Source organism: Euprymna scolopes, chromosome 12, assembly GCF_053919585.1.
Source record: "Euprymna scolopes isolate OS-2025 chromosome 12, ASM5391958v1, whole genome shotgun sequence".
Classification (NCBI taxonomy): Eukaryota; Metazoa; Mollusca; class Cephalopoda; order Sepiida; family Sepiolidae; genus Euprymna; species Euprymna scolopes.
In genome coordinates this window covers 73474470-73497751 of record NC_136493.1, presented here as the reverse complement: position 1 = coordinate 73497751, position 23282 = coordinate 73474470, and the positions used below count along the sequence as shown (strand labels likewise).

General features: G+C 33.0%; 1 pseudogene; it reads left to right on the top strand.

Annotated features, from left to right (window-relative positions):
- The first annotated feature begins 16412 nt into the window (after positions 1-16412).
- LOC145291747 (U2 spliceosomal RNA) lies at positions 16413-16508 on the top strand (annotated as a pseudogene).
- Positions 16509-23282: the final 6774 nt, after the last annotated feature.

Sequence of the window (23282 nt, the reverse complement as noted above, 5' to 3'; positions counted from 1 at the left end):
GGGGAAACCTAGTTGGAGTTCAGTCGAGCATTTGCCATGAAAATAATGATAGAGCAGAGACAGGCTCGCAACGTCTCCTCTGTAGGAAAGAAATCGTAGGGAAGCGGAAAGGGCGCACCACTTATTAGGTTTCGAAGTCGGTTTAAAAATATATGAAGGCTGGATATGGCGCACAGAGCAGCGCTTACCCAGGTGTAGAAACAGTACTCCATTTTAGGGCGTACCAGACTTTTATACAAATACAGGATTGCATCGGCAGTAAGATACCTCCTGGAGCAGTAAAATGATCTAACCATTTTTCCAGGAATCTTGGCAACCGATTTGATGTATGTGTTCCATTTCAGATCAGGAGTGAAGGTCAGTCCCAGGAGCTTGTCAAGATGTGGAGCTTGCCCAAGACGTTTCGTTTCAATTGGGTCGTGATGGGAGTCAGAGTGATTATGATGAAAGGAGAGGAGCTTGGTTTTCGATGTATTAAAATTAACCAACCGCCCTTTTCCCCATTGCACCACGTTCTCAGCATGAGAACAGAGAGAATCAGAAACTTCTTCATCATCATTGCTGATCTTTGAAGTGTTGCTATAGATTGCCGTGTCGTCTGCATAAATATCTACGAATGATCTAAGAATGTGATTTGGTAGGTCATTGATAAAGATCAGGAAGAGAGTTGGGCCCAGGATAGAACCTTGAGGGACGCCAGGATTAGTACTATCAGTTTCTGATTTCTGCCCATCAACGACTACTCTTATAAGCTTATTGAAGAGATAGATTATAATTAGAGGACATTTCTAATAATAATTAATTATTAGAGGACATTTCCAGCTATTCCATAGCTGGCGATCTTGTGAAGTAGATCCTTATGTCATACTCTATCAAAAGCCTTTGATATGTTAAGAGCTATTGGTCTAGAAACGAAGCCCTGTCGTGAGATTCCCTAATCCTGTGTAATATTAGAGTTAATACATCAGCTGTAGATCTCGCAGAACAGAAACCATATTGCATGTAATTGAGCATGTAACTTACAGTTGCTGAGGTGGTTGACCTCTTATTTGTTTATTACAGATTCCGTTCTTACTCATGATGCACAGGAGACTGATTGGTCTGTACTGAGAGAGAGGTGATCGATCTTCGATATTTTAGATACGGAGCAGACTGATTAAGTTTTCTGGGATGTTTTTGGCGACCGGCTTCATAGTCTTCTGTTTTTCTATACAGAATTAGTGCCACTAAAGTGGTGCATTCGACCATACGCCACATCACCACAACTGGGCCTTCTGTTTTCTCCCGTCCAAGAAGGCTAAGACCGAATTTAAATACATGTTTCAACTCTGATTAATCTTCCTTTCAAAATATGTGTGGCCATCTTCTCTCCATTTAGTAAGGAAAGATGAAACTGATTTTCGCCCTATTGGAGATTATTCTGTCATTATCTTCGACAGATATTCAATCCCAAACCCTCAGGATGTTTTAGCTAATCTTCATGGTTGCATGATATTTAATAAAAATTATTTCATGCGGGAATACCATCAAATGCCTATGAATCCAGATAATATCCCTAAGACAGCAATAACTGCTCCCTTTGGTAATTTCGAGTTCCTTTTTATGCCATTTGGTCTTCGTAATGCGACCAGTACATTTCAAAGATTTATTAACAAAGTTGTCTGGAGATTTGATTTTGTATTTGTCCATATCGATCATTTGTTAGTTGCTAGTGACACAAAGGAAAATTATGTAAAACACCTTACTCATCTGTTAAATTATGTAAAACACCTTACTCATCTGTTAAATTATGTAAAACACCTCATTCATCTGTTCGAACAACTGAGTACACACAATGTACGCATAGATGCAGACAAATTTGTGTTTGAACAAACTCGAATTTTTGAGTCATGTTAATGTACTCCAATGCTATTCGACCGCTTCGAACAATAGTCGACGCAATTAAACCAATCTCACATCCCACATCTTTACGACAGTTACGTAAATTTCTTGGCATGCTGAATTTTTATAGAAAGGTGCTCATAATTTTTTTCCTTTTGACTACGTTGTTGAAAGCACAAAAGAAAGTAAATTCCCAAATATAGTTGACCGAAGATGCGTTATTTTCTTTTGAGTTAGTAAAAAAGGAATTAGTTTCTATTTCTTTTCTTGGTACATCCTGTACGAGATCCTCGTTTATCTTTGACAGCAGGTGCTTCCAATTTCTGCTGTAAGATCAGTTCTCCAGCATACTGTAAATGAAGTAACCCGATCACTGGCATTCTTCTCTTTTAAACTCCAGCCTGCTGAACGTTGCTACAGCACATTCAACCGAGAGTTACTGGCAATAGACCTGTCTGTTCGACATTTTCAACATCAGTTCAGACTTGAGAGCGAGCTTCTGAGCGACTAAGCAAACTTTTTCGTGGAAGTAGTTTTTATCTAAAAATCTTGGAGAAAATCAGAAACAGTTAATTATTCAAATCAGCTTTGGTGAAAGTTAGATTTCATAACGATGTTGGCAAAGATTGGCTAGAGAGAGTAAACCGGGGAGTGAAATGTGATTAGATTGAGTATGTTTTGCTGTTCACACATCACAATGGTTTAACATCCTCACGGTTTTAGTAATAGGTTGCCCCCTCCCCCTACATATGCCTTTGCACTCCAATCTCTTTATGACTGTCCTTCCGGGTCATGCCCCAACTTTTAGCAGTAAAAATGCGACCATCTTGTCCTAAGAAAATCTCAGAACTTTGATTCCAGAAGCTGATATTTTTTCCTAGCTGAGTTCAATGCCTAAGGGAATAAAGATCATGAAACGTAGACTGTATTATGTAAATACGGAGTGAGGAGCCTTAATATCAATTCTGAACTGAATTTGTTCTCGTTATTTGCAACCCATCGAATCAGATGGTCGTCTATAAGGCAACATTGTTCCACAAACACTCAAAGTATGGACACATTCTCGATTATATTATCCCCTGTAGGAGAGAGCTTTAAGATGTGTGTATTGTACGACTTATGCAACATGGAGAATATAGTTCAGATCGAAGATGTTTGCGTGATGAGCTGGATCTTAAGACGAAAACTTTCCCAACCGCATTAATGTATCTACACTGTAAAACAAAAGTTTATCTACAGACATTATAAACACGTTGAAAAGTGTAAAGTTCCATGGTATATGAAACCAATTAAGGAATGGAATCTACAGGGCCATCGTTGAAGTTCTTGGTATTGAAAAGTGGAATCATTATGATTGTTTCAATGAAAATGAATCGCAAATTAACAAGCTTTTGGGAAAAAAAACGAGATGCAGCTGTGATACTTTAGTACACTAAAAAAAAGCCGTAAACTTTTACAGCAGATTTTCAAGAATACACAATTTTCGCTCAGGCGGAGTTTACGTAAAGAACATGTGGTGATGAGATATACAACTTTATTATGTAAGTTAACTGAAAGATACTCATGAACATGAGGCAATATCTAAATGTCTATAGAAATTAAGGTACTCATGCAGAGAGTGATCCAGACGTATCTCAGTCCGCCCGGCTTTCCCCGGAACATGACGTCAACAGCCAGAGTAAGCCGAGCGTCGCCGATGTTAAAGATTTTTTTGTTCGAAAAAAAGTTTCAAGGTAAGTCAAATAAATACTTTCAAGAAATTTTTAAAAAGATTTTTCAATAAAAATTGAAAACTTTTTTTTTTTGTTTTTTTGAGGTGCTTTTTTAAAATAATTATCAAGGAAAAACCTGAAAACTAGAAATAAGTGAAATTGTCTGTCTGTGTGTGTGTTTGTGTGTGTACATTTTCCTACCAAACTACTCTGTCAATTTTCAGTCTACAGACTCGAGATTTGATATAAGGAGTATTGAGATTTGGGAAAATCTTTTCAATCGGTTTTCGGCCAGAAATTTCACTGTCCAGGGGTAAAGTTCAACAATTTTACTTTTAAAAACTCTACCAAACTTCTCCACCAATTTTGGGTCTAAACACTTGAAATTTTAGATGCAGATTTCTTGGACGTGGATCAAACTTTTTAATATGTATATATATATATAAATATATACATATGCACATAAAGTTATGGACAGTACATAGGCCCCGAGCAAAGCCGGGCTGAACTGCTAGTATAGCATAAAAGAAAAGTTTTTAATTTTATTTGAGCCAAAAACAATAAATGTTTAGGGGTCAGAATTGGGGGCAAAGATTTAAAAACTTGACCTCTGCGGTCTCTATCAAATTACTCAGCCAATCTTTGGTCTAAACATTTGAAATTTTACATAAAGTGTATTCTGACATAGGACAAGCTTTTTAATCTGTTTCTTGCCGAAAATTTGGCTGCCAAGGGGTCAAAGTTCAAAATATTTTACCTTTGCGGTCTCTAGCAAACTATGCAGATAATTTCGGGTCCAAACATTTGAAATTTTACATAAAGGGTATTTAGATATGCGGCAAGTTTTTTTAATCAATTTTGGGGTGAAATTTTGGCTGCCAGGAGGTCAAAGTTGAAAAATTGACTTTTGCAGACCCTACCAAACTTCTCCGCCAATTTTGGGTCTAACGACTTGAAATTTTAGATTTAGATTACTTGGACAAGAGTCAAACTTTTAATATATATATATATATATATATATATATATATATATATATATATATATATATATATATATATATGCACATAAAGTTATGAACAGTAGATAGGGCCCGAGCAAAGCTGGGCTGAACTGCTAGTATAACGTAAAAGGAAAAAAATCCGCGCAGAAGATGTTGGAATCAATTGAGACACACAAAAACTACAGACGTCCCCAAAAATACCGAACAGATTTCAATGGAAGACATAACGTATTTAGAATTCCCATGCCTGTAAGCAAACATTCGTTAATGGAGGTATTTCCGAACTCAAGTTCTGAGGTACCAGTATGTCATCACTGCAAAGAGGATTAAGAAAAAAGATTTAGAAAAAAATTGATCGACTATGTCCAGATCCTAAAAGAAAAAATATTCACGTGAAATTTCACGGAAGTAATTATCTCGGGGAAGGGGATGGTGTAATGAATATAAGTACAACTGGGGTTCCTTAACACAAGAATATGATTGGTTGCTAAAGCCATAAATGCCTCCAGATAGAGAAGCTTTGGAAAACACGTTGAAAGATATACTGAAAATTCATGCTATGGATATATCAGCCCCGCACAGGAACACCTGATTTAGTAATGCGACGTACTAGGTTATTACTCAAATGTGTAGCACAGATCACTCAGCTCCTTCAAACGAATATATCTCTTTCGCGGAACATATTTCTTACTATAAAAGTAAAAACGGGATTCCACTCTCTAAGGAATACTTAAAGAAATGACATATTTCTTCAAAGATTCAATAAAAAACCTTTTTATAGTCCTTGCAATTTAATCCTCTACAAATGTTTCACCTATCCAAAAATATTCTCTAGATTTTCCAGAGATTGAAATATTTACCATCTAGACATATTCTCCACATCCCGATGGTTTTGCAAACAAAGAATCCTGGAACATATCCATAGCTGCTCTGGGAACCATGATCTCACTCTAATACTCAATGGATGTGTGATGCAAAGAATTTGTGGCCTTTCCTGATCAGATCTTTCAGCAATTTGAACATTGAAAGATATTTTCTTAACAACAGATGCGACATAGAGAACCTTAAGATTGCTACGGCAAAAAGAGGAGAATCGTTAAGTCATCGTAGATATTCACGTGGTCAAAAGTTTAGGTCTGATTAATTTCGACTGGAAAATATCAAATGATTCCAAGAATATCATTTATCATCTCATCATACATCAGAAGATGTATGTTCACAGTTCAGAAATAGAATTATTCATGCGGTTATAATGAAACTTCGGAATATTGTTGTTACAGATTGAATTCATAACTAAACCCAACTGTTACATGAAACATGTCAGTTATGCTTTACACGGGTGTTTAGATTTTAGCGGCAAAAATGATTTTAGTCAAAGAAATTGTTCTTTCTTGTTTAGTCTTACACCAGACAACATAAAACAGTGATTCTTTCGAGATTTTCGGCACCAAAGTGTACACTGAAAATAAACTTTTAAAATGAAATAAGTCTACAGTTTATATTAATTTTCTCGATACCTAAATCGGAATTTTTTCAATAATATTTTACGCAAAAGATAACAAAATAAACCTAAGATTCCTCTAAAGCATTACTACTGCTGCGTTTTCACACTTCCATGATGCCGTTTAGTATTGAAAAATACTTAAATGGCTCCCAAACATTATTTCTTCAGTTTTTCACAAGTAAAATAATTTTAATAGAACAGAATTTTTTAGTTCAATAATTCATCTTTTTTTTAGTTACACAAGAACTGGGAAAATAAAGACAATTACTACACAAAAATGTTCTTAATATATGATCTTACTCAGACCCTGATTTGCTGTCATAAAACTCTAAATTTAACATCGTGTAAAACTCAACCATGTGAAGTGGAAAATAATGACCTCATAACTGACATATTTTTTCAATCCCCTATTTAAACACAGGTTGCTCTTAATAGGTAACACCTTTTGTAAATAAATTCCGACACGAATATGACCTTTCTTTCTATATTAAGTACAATAACACAGACAAGAGTAGAAGGTTGGGTTTACCGTTGTCCTTCCCAAATAGTGTTTTTCTGTAAACGAGTTCATTGAAACGCGGATAACGGGTTAGTTTGGGGATTTAACACAGCCAAAAATCTAGGGAGAATGCTATCTAATTCTAAATCACCAAACCTCGTTGCAAAGGAAGGGATTGCAACATTCTCGACGACCTCTTAGATTTATTTTACTGGAAAAAAGAATCTTCTTCTTATTACTTATTTCTTCTTATTATCTTATTACTATTAATAACATAAAAAAACGTTATTTCGCATGAGCAGTATCTTACCTCAAATTCAAATCCCGCTGTATTGAAAATCGGTATGATGTTACATTTAAAAAATTGTACTTCTTATTAATTTATTAAATTCTGAAAATAAAATGCGATGACTCTTTGGTATCTGTTGAATAAATGTTAAAATAAATGGCAATACCACTTTCTAAAAAATCAACGAATTGAATATTTGTTTTCTAATTGGATGAAAGAGGCAACTTATGAAATATTTTTATATAAATGCATGAATAAGTCCATATTCACCTGTACTCTCCATGAGAATGCTGTTAGTCTGGTTTTAATATAAAGACAACCCATCTCCCTGAATAGAGTCTCTCTTGTTTAAATTGAATATTAAAATTGTCTCAGTCAATTAATCAAGGACAAATGATATGAAGTGTAGAATCAGAACTGTACTTTGTTTCTAGTCAAAGGAAATCTGTTTGCATACGAAATGAAAACGTTCATGAAATGTGAAATAGAGTTCTGTTCACAAGAGCTTCACTGTATTAGAGTGTAATCCGTAGCGAATGTACTGAGTAGCGCAATATTTAGTGTGTGGGTGACGGCATGCTCTTAATAATAGTGGTACAAACTGAACTCACTCAACCCAAAAGAGTCATCGGTATTACCCAGCAGAAAGACATAACAGGGCCAGAAGAAACAACAGCAACCCACACTCTGTCAGATACATTATCGATTGGTATATCAAATTGGACAAAATAATAAAAAATATCAATCAGATATGAAAGTAGTCGCGATTAATTATCAGACTGCGATAAAATAAGCTGAAACACTTTGATTTTATATACTATGCCACCTAAGCTAATTTATCTCTTCGTTGCATTTTAATCGAATATCAGAATAGGTAATTTAATGACAAATTAGCAAGAATGAAGAGTGAAAGTCAATTATTATATTTTAAGTGCACTATTTTAAGTTGCAATTTCAGAGTGACATGATTAGTTGGTGTTGAGTCAGTAAATGTATTGTCATTGAGATTCTGTAAAGAGAAATGTGTACCAAAAATTTGTTAGATTGAGATACATGCTAGATACTCATTGATCAACAGATTGACAGGAAAATTAATAGTAAATCTACTCAGTTGCTCGTAGTGTGCTTTGTTGTTAGAAAAGCCTTTAGAGATTAGTAAAATATCTAGGTAAAGCCGTTGCTATAGAGACAATAAGCCGTGATCTTAATATGTTTGACACCAAGCAGTGTGAGACACTTGAAAGCAATGACTGTAACAGTGCATCACTTTCTGGTGGGTCTCACCAAAAGTCGCGATTCATGATTGCATGGTTCTCCCAAATTAGTACTGCTATCCACCATCGAGAAAAGCAACTGAAGAAGTACTAAATGTTCGGTAAGGAGTTCGACCAGTACTATATCGAGGAATTTAACTATATCGACATAATATGACCCAACCACCTATGGTGGTCGAATTTTACATATAAGAATATATATATATATATTGACATATAACAAGTTTTGCATGATTAGTGCATGTTGCATAAATTTTAATTCTTTTGTGGGTGGACTGCAAAAGTCGAAGTAATACCCTGTACAAAATTGTTGATGTTGCTAAGCGATAACGTATTGATGACCGCTGTTTATCAGTGATTAGGGAGCAACCAGAAGACCACAGTGAGTCGGTGATGTGAGAAGCGTATTAATGGGTTAGACTCAATCATTTCCTGTGGAAGCTGAGTGAGCTAAAAGGGCGAGTGTGACCATACCACCTATTGTGGTCGAATTTTACATTAATACGGTTATAATATAGCTGGGTTAGAGCTTTTATTATGTAAACTATCCCGGGAAATTCTTGATTACCTTGCTAACTCCATTCGTGTGGTCAATGACGCAAACCAAAACAAGGAAAAATGACTTCAGCCGAGGGGATTTGAGATTGATAATAATATTTTGATACTAATATTGTTTTGCTAATAAAATCATGTAATTCGAAAGAATGTTAGTGAAAGACTGTTACACCGAGGGAAGTACATGATCCTGACTTCAGCCTCCCAAGTATCATCGGCGTGAGAACCACCTCGACGTAAAAGTTCCTTTGAGGAGTGATTATGTAAGATTGGTACTGGATCAATTAGAAGAGAAGAAGATGGGATTACTCGTTGGCTTGAATTGACCTGAGAGATCCAGATCCCAACCCGATTATATAAGCTTATGCACGAGCGATTCTGAACAGTTAGACGACGAGTCTCGACAGAAGAGAGTCTAAATGGTCTCCTAGTGACGATTCTCACAGGTTGAAAACGCGGATTTGTTTTCCTAATTTCCTGATTGTAAACTGGCCTTCAATAGAATTTAAATGCTCACTGATTCCACCTCCATCACGCAGCACTCCCACTGTGACCAGTCGCCTGACTGCCAAGCCGACAAGAAATAGAAATAGAGAGGAAGAAAGCATAAGATCGTTGTGGCTGACAAATTCTCGAACTAGTTGTTGACTAATTCGTGTTTATTACGAAAAAGTGTATTTCGGAACTCCAGGCGACTGTGTCTCTTGGTGAGAGCGTTATCGGACGCAGATGATGCGACACGTGACGACTGAATTGATTTGATTTTAACTACTACTTATCCTTGTTCCTGCTTTATTAAAACTCTGTAGTTATATATTTTACTGTTAATATAATTTTTATAAAAAAAATAACGACTGGAGTTTTAACTTGTATCTTGTTTAACATTGCTATCGAACCGGATGATCAACTTGAGTTATTTTTTTCAGGAGACATTAGAACAGGAGTGCCTACCTTAGTCCTGTGAGAAGGTTGTGGCCTGCGAATCAAAAAATTACAACGTAGTGTGGCCGAACCTATCTCACTGACCTTGCGGCTTTTCTTGTTGAAATAGAATAACCAGACTTCCTCATCAAACGTGTAAACGATCAATGCCAAGCTGGTTGTGAGAGTTGTTCTTGGTGACCAGAATAGCTGCTGAAATTTTTAGGTGTTTTGTGGTCGAAACCGCATAAAACTGAACTCGTATAGCGGTGAACACTCTTCAGGGTCTTCATCGTGTTATATAGACAAGAGTAAACCGTGCGTCCGGATTTTTAAATGTGTCGGGATGAGTACCGGTGTATTTCACATGCCTGGCACCGAGTAAGTTTGAAAAATAATCGCGTATATTACCACAATTATTTGGCTATTGATACAATTCTCTATGAGTTTGACGATGGCACGTTTTCTCGGGTGAAATAGGCAATGTAGATGGTCGAAGATATATTTTCTTGCTATCAAATCCTGACTAATGAGACTATCATTCAGTTTTAGACATCACATCGACGACAGCTTTGTGTTTTACTTTGACAGAATATATGATTGACGTGAACTGTGAAATGCAGTTAAATCTCACGGGAAGTATATTCAACGAAAGTTTTGCAGAGAAAAATTATCAGAGATTTGTGTTCGGTTAGAATAATGACGTTCCGGTGGGTATCGTGTGTCGAACATCTTTTATGATTAGGTATATAGGCAAAGGTTCGCTGGAAATATGCTATACTGTGACTTTGCAACGCAACCAGTTTATGTTGTGCGTCCTACTAGTATTCTATCACCAGCGCCTTTGCATAGATTGATTGTTGTAGGAAAGTAAAGCTGGGCACTAGGCAGTCTTGTATTGCTTGTATCTTCTCAGTCAGAAGAGTGATTCCGTTGTCGACTGCATTGTGGCTGACAAATCGATGTGCTGTGATCCGCATTTAACTTTTTCCAGATTAACTCAAATGCCGTGGCCTGTTAAACCGCGAAATACTGCATTCAGATTCCGCTCGTAAATAGCAATGTCTGTGATGGCTATCTTGATGTTGCGTCATTAAATACATATATAATAGAGCAGCCAGAACTACATCTCCAGCGGTTGATTTGTACTGTGTTGCGAAATACGAAATGCATGTAAGGAATTCATATAACCCATAAGAGGTTGCAACTGTAGTCTTGGAAATGTCATCCTGAGCAACCAAAACTTAATAGCATGTCTTGGTTAGATTAATTGTTGGAAAAATATCCACTCCTTGAAGACCTGAGACGAAATCATAGATATAATCTGTTCAGTGGCGGCTCGTGCCTGGAGCTGTGGAACTGCAGCACCCCCAATCATTTCTACTCAATATTATCGATACACGGTAAAAATAATACGTTTATTTTTTCCTTTCTATGTGATAATATATCATATTAATAATAATAATAATAATAATAATAATAATAATTATATATATATATATATATATATATATATATATATATATAATCCTGAAGCTTAATGTCGATAACTGTCCCCATATTCATATAAGTATAAAAGTAAAACTTTGCTTGGAGCTGCCAAATTCACAGTTACACATTCTTAGCGAAGTTCGCTTATACGCATGCCCGCTTCAGACGGCGAATGAAAGCTAAGTTGGAACAGTCGTTTTTGCAGTTCCAAACGCTCGTGAAAACCGGTGTTTGCGTGTTTTCGCTTATATTATTATTTTTTATAAGGCTTGTTTACAAATGTTTTGTTTTTATTATTATTAAAAAGTGTAAAGTGTTCTTGTAAATAAATATCCCCCTTAAAAAAATTCTCACACTTTTAAATGCGATTTAAGCAGACAAAAATATACAATATGCGAAACTTTTTTTTTTTTTTAATTAAAAGTGTTTGGGCTTTTTACCCGTAAAGCTACCAACGTAACTAATGTTATTTTTTCACGTACGGCTTATTTTGTTTGTGTTTTTATGTAGTTTGAAATCTATTCATTTTGTGGTAGTTGAACTTTACAGAATAAAAAATATGTACATTTTTTTCTATAGAAAAGCGAAGAAAATTTTATTTTTTAAAAATACATTTTAGTTAAAAAATGTTTTTAAATGTTCCTATTTACAATGCCTCCCCACGGGACAGAGTTAGACACCAGGGTCGTTTTTTTAACGTGGAGAAAAGGAACAAAAATAAAAAGTGTCTCAGTCGTGAAGGACTTCTCCTCCACCGACAGAGAACAAGAAATTGAAGTGAAGCATCTGAAGAACAGACACTACACCTTGATCTTGGACAAAAGGAAAACTGTTATCCAATAAAACCATTTTTAAATGGTAAACTCCTAACTTTACCATCGTGTGCAAGCAAGTAAATTTCAAAGATTTTGTTTTTATGAAAAAATAAATTATTAAAAAATTGTAAATAAAATGTATTTAAAAAAATGTTTTTCGTTTGTTTGCCTGCGGAAAAGCCCATAAAATTTATTTAATCTGTAAAGTTCAAAAGAAATATATTTGTATATTTTTTTATTACTCTGTAAAGTGTACACAATTTAAAATAGTATTTTTTTATTAAAATGTTTTTGCGTATTATCCCTTTTTTGACGGCTTATAATGGCAAAGTTAAAAAATATTTGTATTAAAAAAAGACAATTTTAATGGCAAGCTTATTTTGTTATACGCCTATTTTTAATTAACATAAATAAAAACGTTTTTAAATAGTAAAACTATTTTCGTTAATAAAAATCTGTTATCTAAAAGTTATAAAAGTACGATTACACTCAGTTAGAACCCGGTTCAGTTGAATCGCAAAAAGAGGATCACGTAAACATTGTATTCCTTCTACCCTAATTAATATTCTACTAATAGACTGCCTAGTACTTACCTTTCCCAACACAATTGATATAAAAGAATTTAACCATGGCCTCCTTGCATCCCCAAGAAATAACTTCTGTGACGGTAAGTGAACTTCAACAGATTGAGTTTTCACAGCTGCCTCTCCATGATAAAGTTGAAATTAAGAAAAGAGGCCGTTCAACGCATGATATTCAAATATCTCAGTCAGGCATTAGCAACAACAAAGTGTATATTCGTAGCTTTAATTTTCACTGGTACCAACGGAAAAGTTGGCTTTGCGGCTGTGAACTAAAAAAGGCATTGTTCTGCTTTCCTTGTTTGTTGTTTGGGAGTGATGTAACGTGGACAAAAGATGGTTTCAGAACTATTAGCAAAATGAAAGATAGAACTGAAAAGCATGAGAAGTCAAAGGAGCACGTTGACAATGTAGTTTCCCTATCAATTTTGGGGACCGTAAATATTAAAGAAAAACTTAGTGAGGCCTACAGACTTTCAATCAATCATCATAACATGAATGTTAAGAAGAACCGTGAAATTTTATCTAAAATAATAGATTGTATTTTCTTTTGTGGGAACTTTGAAACTCCCTTACGAGGACATGATGAAAAAGATGATTCAGTAAATCCAGGTGTATTTAGAGGATTAGTAAATTTTGCATCTAAATTAGATCCAGATTTAAAGAATCACTTAGAAACCAGTAGTGTCTTCAAAGGTGTTTCCAAGACCATTCAGAATGACATACTTGACTGTCTTTTACAAATATACCGTGATGAAATAAGGGCAGAAATTAGCAAAGCTTCCTTTGTAGCTGTCATGGCTGACGATACAACAGATGTGTCTGAACATACACAAATGATCATTGTTTTACGGTACGTCTTGGATGAAAAAATACTTGAACGCTTTTGGGGATTCTTTATTCCAGAAAACCAAACCGCTGATGGAATATCAAAATATATTCTACAACAATTGGATATAATCCTTCAAGGGAATCGCCAAAAACTGATAGCTCAGACATTTGATGGTGCAAATGTCATGAAAGACAAAAAAGTTGGTGTTCAGGCGAAAATAAAAGCAGTTTATAGTAATGCACATTTCATTCACTGTTATGCGCATCAACTTAATTTAATAATGAGGAATGCAGCAAGCATTACACGAAATGCTAGAATATTTATCTCTAACATTTTGGCTATTCCGACTTTCTTTTCTAGATCACCACAGCGTCTGTCCATTCTCAAGAAACATCTGGATGTAAGCATTCCACGTCCATCCGCCACGAGGTGGAACTTTAACATACGGACCATAAATAGAGTTCATGAAAATGTTCAAGCATTAAAAAAATGTCTCACTGCAATTCAGTCAACATCATATGTAGATGAAACCGTTGCAGAAGCGACAGGAATTCTGAAATATTTGAACGATGAAGATTTCATATTTTGGTTAGAGCTATTTCATCAAATTATGTCTCATGTTGAAATTATTTATAATCAAATGCAATCTCGGGAAATTAGCACATATAAAGTCAATGAATACATAGCAAATTTCAAAACTGCTATAAGATAAGAAACTCCAAATACTGTGAAAATCCTTCACAAACACTCAAGGCCGAAGCTAAAGAACTGTGTGACTATATATCTGTTGATATAACGGACAGATATTCTTCAACTAAACATTTAATAAATTGTTTAACAAGAAAAGCTTTGCTAGTTTTAAGAAAGAACTACCTACAGAAGAGATATCCTTGACAACTGAAGCATATCCCATGATTGACAAACAAAAGCTTGAAACTGAGTTAGAAATATTTTATAGTAGGTCAGATATCCATGAGTATTGCAAAGTAATTGATCTCCTGAAATTTATTTTGGAAAACAATTTAAACGATGTTCTTAGTGAAATCACAAAACTCATAAAAATTATCTTGACAATTCCCATGACTACACCAGAGGCAGAACGTTGTTTTTCAACTCTGAAAAGAATAAAAACTTTTCTAAGGAGCACCATGGGTTGCGAAAGACTAAATGCACTTGCAGTGCTTTCAATTGAAAAAAAAAGTTCTTCAGCAGTCATTCAGAAGTTAAGGAGAAAATTATCAATCTTTTCTCACAAATTAAAACAAGAAGAATGGAATTTACTTTCAAATAAATATAAGTAAGCTATTCCAAATATTTACATCTATTTAGAATTCCTTTAAGTTATTGTATTTTTATACGTGTGCATACGTATAAATTATGTATATTTTTTTATGTTTGTTTTATTTTTACACAATATTAAAACAATACGCATTTTTTAAACAGCACCCCCACTAATCTTAGGCACGAGCCGCCACTGAATCTGTTTGTCTTGAAGTTATAAAGTCGTCGATTATAGGCATGGTACAGGTATTACGCTCTCTATACGTCACACAGTTTCTGCCGAGCTCAGAATGATTCATCAGAGAAGATGCCTTTCTTTCCTAAGTTAGCTTGTGTTAAGGTAATTGTTGTGAGAATATGCCGACTGTCTGGTATTTGATGCAAGATCTACAGATATCTCTGGCCAAATGGATTGCTAATCTCGATTGCGTTTTATCTCGTCTAGATAGCTGTTATTCTTATACTTATTATATCTACGAACAAAATCTTCAACTAATATAAATAGGCAGATTGTCTGGTACGAGGAAATATGCAACAAGTGTAACATGGCCGATATATTTTCACTCGGGCTGAACACGTAGTATGCAGAGTCAGTCGCAAAGGAACAAAAACGGAAAGAAATTCAACTCATCTATTTTTTTTTTGTTGTAATAAAAGGCATTTATTCGTGGTATTTTCCAGACTATGCCTGCATCTTGCTTTTACATGTCTCTTCGTTCGCCATGTGGTTAACAAAACTCTGCTGTCAAACATGTGCTTTTTCTCCTTCTGTGTCGACACGTCTGCTTGCCACCAAGTTTTCAAAGGCCCTGTTTTGCTTGTACTGTTCCGATTTGTACCCTCTTAGTTTTCCTTCTTTTACTGCTATTATTGCTTCAGTTCTTCATGTTTCTTGTTTAGTCTCTCCATTTTTATTCTTTTCTGTTTTGTCTTGAGAGTTTCCACACCATGTTTATCATTTTGAGTTCTTTTTTAGTTTGTTGCTTTGAGTTTTCAGCCTGAATTTCTATTCAGGTTTTGTCAGTCCATTGCCTTACCCTGTTACTATTCACTATTATTATTATTATTATTATTATTATTATTATTATTATTATTATTATTGACTGGGACTTGCTCACTGGACACAATCGGAGGTGTTCCATAGAGTCTGGGTGATAACAAGTCTCGTCTGATTTCCAGTACTCGCCGTCTCTTTCGATAACTTTTGCAAATGAATTTGCATTATCGCAATAGCATTTTGTCATTGACTTCTCACTGGCAATGACCATTGATCATTACTGGTAATGACCATTGATCTCAATCCTCTTCGCACTCATCCAGTGGAGGTCTGATTAGCGCTTTCTCTCCTCGGTCCTTCTATCCTCCTCAACCTTTCTATACTATTTGGTTCCATGTCGGTTTACCCCGGCATTATATGAGACGGAGGGGGGGGGTAATTTACGATTAGACAATTTCAGTTTTCTTGTTTCCATGTAGTAAAGAAGACAATATGTTTGTTCTATTTAAAGCAGTATTATTTTTATTATATAAATCGTAAATAAATTCAAAAATAATTAAAATGTAAGCTGTTATTTTTAATGTCCTCGGAGCACTAGTATAATACACGACACACTGTGCAATCTTCTAGTATTATTATCCTTATCGCTCCGTCCGTTATCATGCTGTGCATCCCTAAAAAAGGAAAGTGGGATATTCCAAATAAACCTTGTCACCCACCATTGAAATATTTAAAAAAAAAATTGGTGTCGCTGTTGAGGCAAAGCTAATAAAAATGATTTGTCTTTCTTGGCCTTTTGGCTAAGATCAAAGTGTAGTATCTGTTCTTCAGGTGCTACATTTCGATTTCTTCTCTTAACGACTAAGACAATTTTTCTCCACGTTAAAAAAAACGACCCTGGTGTCTAAATCTGGCTCGTGAGGAGGCATTGTGAATAGGTACTATGTTTAATGTAACAAAGTGTTAATATTAAAAAAGTAACTGGAAAAAGTTATTTCTGATTTAATTACAAAATGCCCAGGAAGTGTTACTCCTGATTAATTATAAAATGCCCTGAAAAATATCCGTTCTGATTTTTTTTTTTTTTACTTGCCTCCCCACAAGGGTGGAATTGGACATGAGGTCGATTATAAATTTAGAGGGAAACCAGCTCCCCAAAACGGGCTCTCTGGTCAATAACAAAAATAAGAATTGTATCAGTAATGAAGGATTTCTCCTCCATTAACCAAGACCAAAAAATGGGGGGATTTAAGTCACTGGAATGCTGAAACTGATAGTACACTCAGACATTCATGTTGAAGCAACGGTTACCTAATCTCTACCCGTGTTAATGTTTTTATATATTACTTTTGAAGAGCTGCAGAAACAGTTTATGATTTAAACATTACTTTTAATCAAGTATATTTTAAACAGTGGGGTACGGGATATGAAGTCAGTCCCGGAAATTACTCAAACCGTTTACGATTTAAACATTACTTTATTTCATGTATATTTTTAACATATTTATGAAGTCGGTTCCGGAAATGGGAGCGACATAGTGGGTTAAAATCATGAAAATTATTGTCGAAATTAGTAACATATCAAAGAATTATAAAAATGATGAAATGTGCGTTACTTGATTTGTGTGTGTGTAATGATATAATAAGCCCAGACAATACATCAAATATATTATATAAGTAGGAGTGAGAGGCATAATGTGGGCTTTTAATTATAACAAATATTGTCGAAATTAGTAACATATCCAGAATTATGAACAAAGATTAAAGGGTTAATCGCGTGTGTGTTTATGATAAAATAATCAGCCCAGGAAATATATCAAAGTAATTATGTAAGTAAGAGAGGGCGATAAGGATGGTTTAAATTATGAAAAATAATTGTCAAAATTAGTAACATATGCAAGAATTATGAAAAATGATAATATATAATTTAATGCATTAGTGTGTTTGCAATGAAATAATCAGACCAGACAATATATCAAAGATATTATTTGAGTAAATGGGGCGATGATGTGGGTTAAAATGATGAAAAATGATTGTCGACATATCCAAGAATTATGAATAATGCCAAAATGTTAGTTAATTATTTGGTGTGTTTGAAATGAAATAATCATCCCAGATAATATATCAAAGTTATTATGTTTGTAGTGGGTGGTTAATAATGTGGGTTAAAAATAATTGTCGAAATGTGTAACATATCAAAGAATTAAGAAAAATGATGAAGTGTGAGTTAATTGATAGTTATGTTTTTTATGAAATAATCAGCCCAAAAAATATATCAAAGTATTTTTTTAGTAAGAAAGGGCGACGAGGATGGTTTAAATTATAAAAAAAAATTATTGTCGAAATTAGTAAGATATCCAATAATTACGAAAAATGACGAAATATGATTTGATTGGTGTGTTTATAATAAAATAATCAGCCTAGACAATATATCAAAGTTATTATATAAGTAAAGGGGAAGAAGATAAGGAGAGCTTAAATTATGAAAAATTATCGTCGAAATTAGTAATATATCAAAGAATTACGAAAAATGATGAAATATTGGTTAATTGATTGGTGTGTTTGTAAGGAAATAATCAGCCTAGACAATGTATCAAAGTTATTATTTAGTAAAGAGGGAAGGGCGAAAATGTGGGTTAAAATTATGAAAAATGATTGTCGAAATAAGTAACATATCCAAGAATTATGAAAAATGATTAAATGTGATTTCATGCATTAGTGTGTTTGTAATAACATAATAAGCCCAGACAATATTTCAGAGTTATTTTTTTATTAAGAGAGGGCGATAATGTGGGTATATTATGAAAAATGATTGTCGAAATTAGTAACATACCCAAGAATTATGAAAAATGATGAATTGAGGTTAATTGATTAGTGTGTGTGTAATGAAATAATCCGCCCAGCAAATGTATCAAAGTTATTATTTTAGTAAGGTTGGGCGACAACGTTGGTTTAAATTATAAAAAAATATTGTCGAAATTAGTAACATATCCAAGAATTACAAAAAATGATGAAATGTGAGTTGATTGATGTATGCGTTTGTAATGAAATAATCAGCCTAGAAAATATATCAAAGTTATTATTTTAGTAAGGTGTGTGATATGGTGAGTTTAAATGATGAAAATTATTGTCAAAATTAGTACTATATCCAAGAATTATTTTAAAAAAATGATGAAATGTGAGTTAATTAATAGTTGCGTTTTTTTTTAATAAAATAATCAGTCGATACAATATATCAAATTTAATATTTTAGTAAAGGGAGAGGCGATAATGTGGGTTGAAATCATGCAAAATTATGGTCGAACATAGTAACATATTCAATGATTATGAAAAATGATAAAATATGAGTTAATTGACCGGTGTGTTTGTAATGAAATAATTAGCTCATGAAATATATCAAAGTTATTATTTTAGTAAGGGGGCAGTACAGTTTAAATAAAAAACTAGAATAATATGATTGTGCCTTCATTAATGCTGAATAGAACGCTCACAGCATGTCCAGCAACAATATATTGCATAGGAAAAATGCTGCTGTGGAATTTTCACAGGTCCCGCTAGTTATTATTATTATTATTATTATTATTATTATTATTATTATTATTATTATTATTATTATTATTATTATAATATAATGAAACGATTTTAGTGGAGGCGAACCTTCCCAGCATCAAGACAAAAGCTACCAAGCTGAGAATCATAATCATAGAGAAGTCGTTGCAGTAACAGTGAGTAAATCCATGTTACCAGAAAGCCATAACAAAGGTCCGGCAAGGTACGAAGAAGACTAACTGTAAAGAGAAGGCGCATGCAACTTGGCACTCCATTTTCAGATCAACGCAACTTCTACCTTCGCCAGACCTCTACCTCCTTGGATCGAGACAGGTAACCATATCTTCGAGAGGACCAGGGAAAGTCATGGCATGTGGGAGCCGAGAAAAGTGAGTTCTACAAAAACTAGAGGATGGCTGAAACACCTACGACCTCGTCATCTACACAGACGGATCAGCAACAAGCGGTGGTGGAATCGTCATCAGCCCAGGCTATCCGAGTGACTCCTGGGTTCACCACTCTTTCGCCATACTAGCGGAGATCAAGGCACTCAAGAAGGCATTCGAAATCATCCTTGTTGAAGAGCATCTTCAAAATGCCAGCATAATCAGTGATAGTCTATCAGTTATGCAACGCCTCCAGTCCTTACAACAGTCAAGTCACTCAACAACGACGAGCAGCAAATCCTCTGACTCCTCTCCGACCTTCAAGCGTAAAGTCACCAGTTAACCTTCACTCGGTTTCGTCGGTAATGAATTGACTGCTGTGCAAGTCAAAAAGGGTACGCTAAAACCAGACTGAAATCCACTACCGTTATGAGTCGGCCAACAAAGCGGTCATATGACACCGGGCATCTCACGATAGCATTAAACGCATCTAGAGTAACCAAGAGGAGGAGCTCAACAAAAACGATCATGTCACAGTAGCCTAAAAAGCGGTTACTACCCGGAATTTAAATATTGGTTCACTAAAACCATCCGCGCGGTAAAATGCGGCGTGATGACAAAGAGTGTGGGGCATGCCATCTATGATGGTTCCCGCATTCACTGCACTCTAGTTGAACAATCGCGCACAGACACCCTCTATAATTAGACCCCATCTTTTTCCTGGCCATTGGGGAGAAGTGGGTCTCCAGTGTCTACACTAACTGTAAAGAACTAATCCCAACAAGCACCAGCAGCAGAAAAAGATCTCTGTAAAATAGTCGATTTTATTTATTGAAATTCTTAATAATCATTAGTCAATTCTATTGAAATACTAACTTTTACTTCGTTACCGATACTGAACTTCATCTAATCAGAGAGTTCGAGTCGGGCACCTACATAAGCTAAAAACCTGATCACAGCCAGCAGTGAGAGACTGAACTTGTCACACGATCTTATGTCAGTCACAACATTATGTCATTTACTGATATACAGATTCATTGCGTGCAAACTAACTCTAGCTTTGGCCACTTGGCTAGGTATTTAAGCAAAGAACATTGGACACAGTCATTGACTCCTAAATATAGCGACAGCTTATACACACAGCTTTAAAAATTGAATTATACACAGGTCAACATAAACATCGTCTAGAACATTTAAACTCATGTTTGATCAATCGTAAATAAAGCTAATATATTTATGTATTGATATATTAATGTATGGATAACTTTTATGCATTGATACCATTTATGTATTGATATATTATTGATGGATAACATTTATGTATTGATAACATTTATGTATTGATATATTTATGTATTGATATATTTATGTATGGATAACATTTATGAATTGATAAGGTTTATGTATTGATATATTATTGTATGAATAACATTTATGCATAGATAACATTTATGTATTGATATATTAAGGTATTGATAACATTTATGTAGTGAAAACATTTATGTATTGATAACATTTATGTATTAGTATCATTATTGTATTAATAACATTTATGTATTGATATATTTATGTATTGATATATTTATGTATGGATAACATTTATGAATTGATAAAATTTATGTATTGATATATTATTGTATGAATAAAATTTATGCATAGATAACATTTATGTATTGATATATTTATGCATTGATATATCTATGTATTGATATATTTATGTATAGATAACATTAATGTATGGATAATATTTATGTATTCATGACATTTATGTATTAACATATTTATGTATTGATAACATTTATGTATTGATGTATTTATGTATTGATATATTTATGTATTGACACATTTATGTATTGATAACATTTATGTATTGACATATGTATGTATGAATAATATTAATGTATTGATATACTTATGTATTGATAATATTTATGCATTGATATATTAATGTATTGATAACATTTATGCATTGATAACATTTATGTATTGATATATTTATGTATTGATATATTCATGTATTGATATATTTACGCATTGATAACATTTATGTATTGATAACATTTATGTATTGATACATTTATGTATTGATACATTTATGTATTGATAACATTTATGTATTGATATATTTACGTATTGATAACATTTATGTATTGATAACATTTATGTATTAATATATTTATGTATTGATAACATTAATGTATTGATATATTTATGTATTGATATATTTATGTATTGATACACTAATGTATTGATATATTTATGTATTGATATATTTATGTATTGATAACATTCATGTATTGATAAGATTTATGTATTGATAACATTTATGTATTGGTATATTTATGTATTGATAAAATTTATGTGTCGATCACATTTATATATTAATAACATTTATGTATTGGTAACATTTATGTATTGAAAACATTTATGAATTAATAACATTTATGTATTGATATCATTTATGTATTGATATCATTTATGCATTGATATATACAGGTATTGATAACATTTATACATTGATAACATTTATGTATTGATATATTTATGCATTGATAACATTTATGTATTGATCACATATATGTATTGATATATTTATGTATAGATAATTGTAATGATTTGATATGTTCATGCATTGATAAGAATTATGTATTGATAACATTTATCTATTGATGACATTTATCTATTGATAACATTTATATATTGATAACATTTATGTATGTAAAACATTTTTGTATTGATAACATTTATATATTGATATATTTATGTATGGATAATATTTATGTATGGAAAGCATTTATGTATTGAAACATTTATATATTGATATATTTATGTATGGATAACATTTATGTATGTAAAACATTTATGTATTGATAACATTTATATATATATATCTTTATGTAAGGATAATATTTATGTATGGAAAACATTTATGTATTGATATATTTATGTATTGATATATTTATGTATTGATGTATTTATGTATGGATAACATTGATGCATTGATATATTTATGTATGGATAACATTTATGTATTGATAGCATTTATGTATTGATATATTTATGTGTGGATAACATTTATGTATTAATAACATATATTTTGATAAGATTTATGTATTGATGTGTTTATGTATAGATAACATTTATTTATTGATATATTTATACATTTATATATTTATGTATTTCTTACATTTATGTTGTGATAACATTTATGTATTGATATATTTGTGTATGGATAATGTTTATGTGTTGATATATTTATGTATTGATATATTTTTAAATTGCTAACATTTAGGTATTGATAACATTTATGTGTTGATCATTATATTTATGAATTGATATATTTATGCATTGATAACATTTATGTATTGATAACATTCATGTATTTATAACATTTATGCATTGATAACATTCAGGTATTGATAACATTTATGCATTGATAATATTATTTATTGATATATTTATGTATTGATAACATTTATGTATTGATAACATTTATGTATTGATAAAATTTATGTATTGATAACATTTATGTATTGATATATTTATGTATTGATAACATTCATGTATTGATATATTTATGTATGGATAATATTTATGTATCGATAACATTTATGTATTGATATATTTATGTATTGAGAACATTAATGTATTAATATATTTATGTATTGATATATTTATGTATTGATACACTAATGTATTGATATATTTATGCATT